Source organism: Ursus americanus, chromosome 4 (assembly GCF_024610735.1).
Source record: "Ursus americanus isolate L20-20 chromosome 4, mUrsAme1.1.p, whole genome shotgun sequence".
Classification (NCBI taxonomy): domain Eukaryota; kingdom Metazoa; phylum Chordata; class Mammalia; order Carnivora; family Ursidae; genus Ursus; species Ursus americanus.
The window spans coordinates 37735251-37745567 of record NC_142130.1 but is presented as its reverse complement, the minus strand read 5'-3'; the positions used below and the strand labels follow the sequence as shown (position 1 = coordinate 37745567).

General features: G+C 38.7%; 1 protein-coding gene across 1 annotated transcript in view; it reads left to right on the top strand.

Moving 5' to 3' along the window:
• CFAP91 (cilia and flagella associated protein 91) overlaps positions 1–8840 on the top strand; it is an 85635-nt gene extending 76795 nt beyond the window's left edge. Inside the window, exon 18 of the mRNA XM_045785102.2 lies at positions 7142–8840. The gene's annotated coding sequence lies outside the window, so the exon portion shown is untranslated. The remainder of the gene's footprint in view (positions 1–7141) is intronic.
• The last annotated feature ends 1477 nt before the right edge of the window (positions 8841–10317 follow it).

Below are 10317 nucleotides of genomic sequence, written 5' to 3'. Positions count from 1 at the left end.
CTAGATAATTTTTTATGGGTCCTTAAAGCACATGGTGGTATTCCATCACAAATAAAGCTGTACAATGTGTCGTGTTATAAAAAGCAGCTTGTTCTGAGGGAGTAGACAGGGTATCCCTGTCTCATCACGCTGGTTGTAAGCACAGCGTGAGGCACAGCCTGTCCGATTCTAGCTCAGATGCCGCCTGCAGTGCCCACCAGGAGCTGGTCTGAGGCTCAACTAAACATTCCTATTCTCAAGACTAACACAGACCAGGTTTGATAGGAGTTGAGTATCTGTCTAACTCAGATAAATAGAACCACAGCTTCTGGCAGGGCAGCAGCCATGTTTCTCTTTATGTGGAAGCTCTTGCCGTGTCCACACAGATGAACACATAGCTATTTAGTCCCCCTGGTTACAGAGCTCAGGTGCAAGGAAGAGATTTACATTGGGTAGGCGCAGACCTGCCCTGGTTTCCGTACCTCAGGGGCCAGGATGTCTTGTAATGATTCCATAGGCATGTTGTCCAGGGCCCCCTAATGGATGCACTTGGTTGCAAAAGTCAGCACACTCAGGAAAACTCAAACCTCTGGTTTCCCATTAGGTATTACTAGTTCATTTATAATTCCTTCCAATCAAATGCTAGTTACCACCTGGAGGTCAGGTAGTGTTGCCTAGTAACATAGTTGATACAAACTACCTTACTGAATTACTAGGAGAACAGAGCTAGAAAACAGAGCTAGGGAGTGAACTGAAAGTACAATTCTTATGAGAATTCTCAGAAGAAAGGGAGTGAACCCTTTGCCTACACCGTCTCTCTCAACCTCCTTTGCTCAAGCACACCATCTGCTATTCTGGCCTGAGAGTATGCGATCGGGATAGGGAAGGCACAAGGCTTACGGGGAGATTTGAGCCTGGCGTTCAGAAGATTTGAGTGTTAACCAGCTCTGCCACTAACTGTGTAAGTTTATACAATAATTTCCCTTCACTAGAGGTTTGCCTGGGCTTATGTGACCAATAGACCCTCTGCAAGGGAATCTAGTGGACCTTAAGTTTCAATCAAAGAGGATCACGGAAGGAATATTGAAATGAGGGGGCAGTTAAGAAAGAAAACAGAGAGAAAACTGATAAACTCTTAAATACCAAGCTATGGCTATAAAATAGCACAGCAGAAAATTTTTTGTTTTTAATTAATAATGAAATAACCTCTGAAATCCCCCAAAGATATAAACCATGTGTTTACATGTAACATTATCCATACATCTGTATCATATAAATTCAAGGACCATAGCATTTTGCCTATCTTATTATTGTGATAAAAAAATCACCTTCAATACTTGGATAGTCATTTTTCTTACATGAAAATTTAATAAGATTAATAATTTACATAGTTCAAATTGAGTATGTCTGCATTTACTTCTGAGTATAAAGCATCTCTTTACTGCTTTATTAATGTTTGGAACATGATGCTTAGTTGCCCCCATCGTATGTACTCTCTCTTCCTTCTCTGTGGGAAGGAGGGAAGGACAGATGTGAGATTATTTAATAATGCTTAGGGATGTGGGCATGGACCATTGATTTTAAAATATTCTTAATCAGCTTGAAGACAATGGAGAGCTAATAGTGAGGAATCCTGGGCAAACATCTAAGAGAAGACAAATTCAGGGAGTTGATTCTGGCATTTGCAGCCACTTCCCCGCCCCCCACCTCGAGGGAATATGCACATTCTAGATAATGGGGCTAAAAAGCTGAGTGATACTTTCACCAGCTTTGTAAAACTAGGGGGACAAAAACTAGGATCATGCTGGAGGCCCTGGTAAGCCTCCTCCATTTGGGTTGGGATTCCAGCTCCTAGCTGGGACTAGGGGCGCCTGGGTGGCTCAGTTGGTTAAATGTCCAACTCTTGATTTCAGCTCAGGTCATGATCTCAGGGTCATGAGAATAAGCCCCATGTCAGGCTCTGTGTTCAGCATGGCATCTGCTTGGGATTCTCTCTCTCTGTCTCCGAAATAAATAAATAAATCTTAAAAAAAAAAAAAGTACATAACTCATCTGGTTCACAGCTGGAGAGGAATTTGCCTCAGGATGAATCATACCCTGACTCTCACCCATACCTGATTTAGAGGATATTTAAATGAGACTTAGTTGATGCTCTAATGAGTTAAGACTTTGGGGCTATTGGGATGGAATGAGTGTATTTTGCATGTGAGAAGGACATGAATTTGGAGGGGGGTCTGGGATGAAGTACTACAGACTTGTGTCCCTCCAAAATTCAGATGTTAAAGCCCTGACCTCCAATATGATGGTATTTGGAGATGAGGGCTGTGGGAGATAATTGGCTTAGATGAGATCATGAGGGCGGGTCCCCCATGATGGAAATGGTGCCCTTACAAGAAGAGACACCAGAGAGCTTGTTCTCTCTTTTTCCCTACCATGTGAGGACATGGCAAGAAGGCAGCCATCTACAAACCAGGAAGAGAGTTCACCTCAGAAACCGGCCATGCTGACATCTTGATCTCAGATTCCTAGCCTCCAGAACTGTGAAAAAATGAATTTCTGTTGTTTAAGCTACCCAGTTAAGGTATTTTGTTAAAGCAGCCTGAGCTAAGACACTTAGTTTAAAGAGATAAAAGTCAACATCGAAATTTTCAGGAGAACTGGAAATGATACAAATGATATAGCAGATTTGAGGAAAATAGAAATTCTAGAATCTAAAAATACAGTAATCAACATGAGAAACTCAATGAATGGATTTAAGAGCAGGATAAATACAGCTACAGAGAAAACTAATAAATTAGAAGATAGGTCAGAAGGATTTACCTAGAAAGAATAAAGGAACAAAAAGGTGGAAACCACAGAGGAGGTGCAACGGTAGATGTAGGATAACTTACTCGTTAGGAAGAGACAGAAGGATAGTAGGACTGGACCACTGATTCAAGAAATTTGACTACTAAGAGAAGAAATATGTTGGGAAATCCTATGAAATGTGAATTTTTACAAACCAGTGAAAGACTCAATATTTAACAACCCTTCTTAACCCCAAGAAGAAAAATATTAAAAAAACTATACCTACATACATTTTAATATGACTGCTGAAAACAAAAGAAAAAAAATCTTAAAAGTTTTCAGAGGAAAAGGCTGTGAATTACTTTCAGAAGAGCAATAATTAACCTGAAGTTGACTCCTCATCAGAAACAAAGGCAGAAAATAACAGAATGATAGCTTCAAAATGCTGAAATAGTGTAATAACATGGGATTCTATACCATGCAAATATATCCTTTGAGAATGACAGTGAAAGACATTTTCAGATAAATGAAACAAAATTTGTCACTAGGAGATCTTCACTACAAGAAATTACTAAAGGGGGTTTTTCAAATAGAAGGAAGATTATCCCAGTTGGAAAGTCAGAGATAAATAAAGAACATGTGGATATTTATTGACTGCATTAAACAATAAGAAAAAGCAACACCAGTGGCATTACAGTTACACAGCATACGTAGTGTGGGAGTCCAAAATCCGTGTGTGGGCTAAATTGTTTTGAGGCATCTGCATTATCTAGGAGGGGAGTAAAGTATTATTTAGCATTGTCTTTGATGACTCAAGGCGACAGTCCAACCTCTGAGGTAGCCCCTAAAGCACAGGAGACAGACACAGGACATCTGAACTAACAGGAGAAAGTGGAGCAAAGCCCCACTCGGTATAAGAGGAAGATAGAAGGGAGAGAAAAAGGAAACAGAACCAATAGAAGGCACTGAATAAAACTGTAGGTGTTTATCATTGATTCATCATTAATTTATGTTAAATGTAAACAGCTAATCGCTCAAAGTCAGAATTTGCCAGACTGAATAAAAATAAATGCCGTTTGTAAGAGGCATATACAAAATCTAAATATACAGAATGCTTACAGGTTAAAGGATAAAAAAAAGATACCGTGAAAACATCATCCACAGGAAAGCAGACATAACGATATTAATATTAGACAAAGACAACTTTAAGGCAGAAAGCCCTACCACACAAAATGAGGGATGCTTCATAACGATTTTAATTCACTGGGAAGGTATGAGTCGCAAAGAGGAATGTATCTAGTAACATGGCCTCAGACTTTGTACAGCAAACTTAGTAGGCCCGCACAGGGAAACAAATCCAAACGGTGCTAGACAGTTTAATCTCTGTCGGGAACTGATGGAGCAATCAGAGGGAAAATAAGAAACGGAAGGCTTGAAATAATTAAGAAATTTGACTTAATGCACATTTATACAATTTTATACCTACCAACCACAGAATGCATATTATTTAAGAATACGCACAGCAAACATGCACAAAAACTGAATATATATGGTCATAAAGCGAGTGTCAACCATTTCGAATAGCTGAAATCCTGCAAAGTGTGTTCTTTAATAAAAATGCAATGAAACTAGAAATCAATGACAAGATAATTCTAATACGTTTGAAAATTAAGAAATACAGATATAAATAATCTGTTCATCAAAGAAAGTGTCATAATAGAACTAGAAAATACTTGGAACTGAAAAATGACAAAAATTCTATGTATCAAATTTGTGGAACGCTATTAATGTGGTGCTTAGAAATTTGTAGTCTTAAAGGCATTTATTTGAAAAGATGAAAGTAAGATTAAGCGTCCTTTTCAAGAAATTATAAAAAGAACAATTAGATGCAAAAAAGCAAAAGGAAAGAAAAAACAAAAATTTGAAGAAAAACATGCATAAGTTGGGGAAAAAAGAATTTAATGAAACAGAAAATAGACATGTCTTCTGATTTTAGGTGGGTTGTAGTAGGTAGCTGCAACATTTGGAGAAAATAATGGATATGTTGTAAACATCATATTTTTAAAGACATTGGAGAGCTATGGAAATCAAAGGGACTAGATGAACTGTAACAGCAGAGAGGAAAGTCCTTCCTAAGTGATCTGAGATCACTGGCCATTTTCTTGCCTTGGGGCACTGGTCCAGTTTGGGTACAAGCTGGGGCTCAGGCTTGCCAAGGGCAGAGGGTCTTTATTTACTAGGGGAAACAGAAACCAGCAAGGCTTTTAAAATCAGTAAGGGCTGACGTGATGGATTACAAGCGAGAGGAGCCCGAATGCATGGCCAAATTTCCCCACAGAATGTCAGATTTTTAGTGGATAAACCTTTTACTGGTGAACACATGTTTGAATCTATGGTGTGTTATATAACCAGCTGTTTCAATAGTGATCTTCACTCAGTCTCATGGATTTAACCATTGTTAATTTATTGTTCCATCATTTATTATTATTATTATTTTTTTTTTGGTCAGAAATAGCTGTATGTCCTGACTTGCCTACCTCACTGATACTTGATGGCTTAGCACTGGAACCTTTCAGTGTGAGTTTTTGAGCTCAGATTAAGATTGAGATTTTTTTCTAATTACTACCCTTATCCACTATTATGAAATACTGAATGGCTTTGGAAATTAGCTTTTGCTGTAGACTTGATAATATTTTTTGATGAATCCAACCTAAAATCACAAGGCGAAACAGAGCTTATAGGGCAGAACTTACACTATGGTAAAGTCATTTCAATGGCAGCTAACATTGAATCACAAGTAATGGCAAGCTGCTTTCTATACTTCCTGTGCTGTCACAAGTTAAAACAAGAAGCAAGATTTTAATTCCCACACATATTTGCAGTGAATATGTTTTCTGAGTTTACACCTCCAGGAGCATTTTTTTGGACTCTGAAACAAGCGCAAAGGAAATTTTGCTAACGAACTGTGCGATGGAGGAATGTCCACTTAACCTTCAAGTGGAAGCAATGAATATGCATTGTAATGACATGTTAAGAGGGAAATATCAAGAGAAGAATGTAATGGAGTTCTGTAAATGCCTCACAAGCAATCAATATGCACAATTAAAAGCATATGCTCACAGATTGATATCAGTGTTGGCAGTACCTATCTGTGTGACGGACATTTTCAAAGCTGAAATGGGGGGGAGGATGCTGGGGGTCTCATTGCAAATGTTTATCTGCTATTGGTGATATGTAATCAATGTTGATGATCTGAACCTCAATTAAGCAAAATGTCATCCCCTAAATAAGACTTCCACTTTTCTCATTAGTAGACCTGTATTAAAAACAAACCTGTAGTCAATTATTATTACCTCTATATTGCCTTTGAATTTTATCAGACATTTTGTGAAAATTTGTTTTCTCTTGTTGAGGACCTACATAATATCCTCAATTTTGTTTATGGGACCACAAAGCCTAAAATATTTACTATCAGGCGCTTTGCAGAAAAAGTTTGTCAGTTCCTACTACATAGCAGTTAAAATGAACGAAGCAGAGCTAAGTACAGCAGGGATGAATCTCACAAATAGAGCAAGTATCAAAAGATGCCAAATCCAGAAAAGAAATCTACAGTATGGATCTCTTTATACAAAGTCTAAAATCAGCCCGAACTCTGGCATTTGGGATTGCATACTTAGGAGGTAAAGATACAAAGAATCAAGGAAGTGAATACTGTAAAAACCAAACAAAAATCAGAATAGTGATAACTTCTAGAAGATAGAGTGTTGTGATTGGGAAGGAGTAAGTGGGAGCTTATAGGACTTCTTGACCTGGATGGTATTTACACAGACGAATATTTAACATGAATTCACTAAGCTGCACATTGGTTTTCTCTTATTTTCTCATATGTGTCCTGTTCCTTAATTAAAGGCTAGAAATATATATGGATATATACAAACATATATACATTCCTGAGGCCTACAATATACACAAAATATTTCTGGAAAGATCAATAAGAACTTGGTTAAGTATTCGTCGGTAGGCCTGGGGACTGGGGGGGGGGGAATAGATATATTTTCCTCATGTTTATGTCCTTTTGTAGTTTGAATTTTTTTTACAGTGTATACATATTAAGTTTTCAGTTATAATCCAGTTAATGTAAGGTTTGTAAGTCCTGTGATTTGGAAACTGAGACCCTGTGAGTTAAGAAACATTTGGATCATGGGGCTCATAAGTGGCAGAGCGGGGATATGTCTGGTGATGTCTGGCTTCTGAACCAAGGCTCTGTGTAATCGCATCACAGTAATTTTTTGGATGTACTGGTCTAATGATTGTTACTTAAAAGATGACATAATCAAACTTTTGTTGTTTTTTTGTGTTTTTTTTTTTTTTACAGATTATCTTTTTAAAAAGAAGCTGTATAAATCATCACATGGAATTCCATCGTCTATGCTCCTCCCAAAATGTGCACCTCTTACGGAGTTGGCAATGTATAATTCATGAGGAAAGATCTCCCTTCTCCATAAACTTCCAATAACCTAAAATGATTTTCAGTAATAATAACCAAATGAAGGAGTTTATTCTTTTCGGTTTCCCAGATGCTGTACTTCAAGAGAAAATTTTCTCATTTCTCATTTCAACAGTTCGTTAACTAGGAGGATATTCTCGCTTGCTGAATCAAGCAAAAGGAAATGTTACTGAATATTTCTTTTTGTAGTTTTGGCTTGATATTCATAGTACATTGACCTTATCTGCTAAGTCTGAAAGCATGCATACCCCATGGCCTGGCTTTTCATCTCCTAGATACATACTCAGTAGAAATCCAGAAGTATGTGTACCAACAGGCATGACGAGAATGTGCACAGCAGGACTTTCCATGACGCCCCTAACCTAGAATCCCAGACCTCCATGGACACAGGGATAGAAAAATAAGCTGTGGTACAGCCATGCAATGGCTATCAAGTTACCACTGAGCTTTAGGTCTAAGAAGAATATTCCTGCCACACCCACAGAGAAGGTGTTGGTGGGGAGCAATCTGCCCATCCTGTGTGTTGACAAACATCAGGTCCCTCCTCATTTAAAGATTGGTAAATAGGAAAAAAAAGTATCAACAACAAATCTGCATGGGCCCCATATGTATGTTACTCTGAAAACAGAATAAAATCTTATCTTAGAAAATACCCTTCTCTAGGAAACAGGAAAAGCTTCAGAAGTATCTGCTTGGCGATTTTACTAGGAGGCAAAAAGAAATGGCCTCTTAGGAAACCGCAGCAGAGAATAGCAAGAGCAGATACCAACAGATGCAGGCTGAAAAGAAAAGAAAACTGGCTAAGATGAAAAAAAAAAAAAAGATTAAAAAATCCAGTGAAACACATTTGGATGCAGGTAAAAGAACAGAAATATCACAGCAGAGAATAAAAGAGGTGATTTTGCTCTCAATGTGTTGTCATCCAGTGCGGCTTGGGGAGGATAAAGAGATGAAAATGACTAAGAGGTTGGTCTGGATCACCAACCCTGAAGCAATATGAATTCTTAAAGAAGAAAAGACAAAACAAATAAAATAAAAATAAAGTTATAATAAAAGATTTTCTGAGCTGAAAAAATACTTGATCATATAAACTTGAAAAGGTTTACCTTGTATTAGTAAAACTGTGGTCAGGGTAACTTATTTTCGCCAGAGAATCACTGACAAATAACAGTACTGCACAAATAAGGGGGCAGTTGCGTTTTGTTTTGTTCCTTTAAAAATGCTAACCTGGGGGCGCCTGGGTGGCTCAGTCAGTTAAGCCTCTGCCTGTGGCTTGGGTCCTGATCCCATGGTCCTGGATCGAGCCCTGCATCGAGCCCGCACATTGGGCTCCCTGCTCAGGGGGGAGCCTGCTTCTCCTTCTCCCACTCTCTCTGCTTGTGTGCGCTCTCTCTCTCTCTCGTGCTGTCAAATAAATTAATAAAATATTTAAAATAAATAAAAATAAAAATGCTATCCTGAATGAGGTAATAGTTATTCACTTGTAAAAGAAAAAATCAGGAACACAAGACAAAAGGAGAAGCAGCAAATCAGGCATGATGGGATAGAAGCCGGGAGCGGGGCGGGGGCGCTGTACTACAGCACGCAACAGCGGACTTAGAAAGAGCCAGGTAGAAACGATTTTAGGTTTCGTGGGCCAGTTTCTGTTGCAATTACTCAATTCTGCCATTATAAGGTGAAAGCAGCAATGGATAACACATAGAAGGAACATGAATATGTTCCAATAAAACTTTACGAAAACTGGCAGCAGCCAGATTTGGACCATGAGCTGTAGTTTCCCATCCCTGCTATACAGCAATGAACTAGAGTTAAAATCAATACCTACTTTGAGAAAGTGTTTACAGTGGTTTTAATAATTAACATATAGTGAAACTTAGAATATTTTCTAAAACAATCTTTATGCAGTCTGCTAAAACGAAGATTTGTATTTAGATAAAAAGGAAAATACTAGGTATTACAGAATTCTCATTAGCTAATTCAAGTTTACCAGGGAAGGAAAACTTTTTTCTGTTACTAGCAACCTTCTACTTACAGTGGCTTTAGTTAAAACACCTGAACTTTAATAACCTTTGCTCTTAGAAATAAAACACCGTGAGTGACGAGCAAAACTCGTGTGTAAAGCCATGTGACCGTGGCAGCCGGAGCCATGTAGTTGGTTGGACTAGACTAGTATAATCAATAGCAACACACAATCACAATGAACTGATTTGTAAGGTAGGGAACTTTTTTTCATGGGTGCATAATCATATATAGAGAATCCTTGTGCCACTTAACAAAGGCATTGCTTTTCAAAATCCTTAAGAACGAGCAAAGTAAAATCCAAAGAAGTGTGTAGTATGAGTTAAGGGTCTCTTTGAGATGAGAAACTGTTAAGCCCAAAATTGTTAGAGATTCCAAATCCTTAAGTGCAGAACTCCCAGACAATTTAAAGTCTAAGTATGTGTTGATTCAAGGGAATTCTCATCCCCCTCCTCAATTCTGGACCATGGTACCCACTTGGGAGTAGAGTTGCACCTACTAAGACGACTTGGGGTACTTTCACGCAGCAAGCTGCGCAGAGAGGCTTACGGACCCAGTTACCAGAAGAATGGAGACGGCCAGCCAGCAAGTGTGCGCTTAGCCAGGGAGCGGCATAGAGCTTAGGAGAATATGCTCTGGAGCCAGGTGGTCTGCACTGAAATCCCATCCAATGACAGTGTGTCCTCAGACAAGTTACTTAACCTCATTAAGCTTTAGCCTCCTCATATCTAAAATGGTATAACCACAGAATGTGCATCATGGGGTTGGTATGAGGATGTAATGAATTCATTCATGTAAAAGGCTCAGGACAGCAGCTGGCATATGGTAAGCATTCAGTAAGTACCATTGAGCTATTTGTATTATCACTGTGGGATAGAAGCAAAGGATATGGGTAGAGCAAAGTAACTACATCTACTGCTATGCGGAAAGTGGCTCAGCGAGTGTCCGACTCTAACCCATCAGATGAATTTCTCCAACTCACTTGGGGATGAGTGAGTGAGGGGCGGGGGGAATGAGTGCCCATG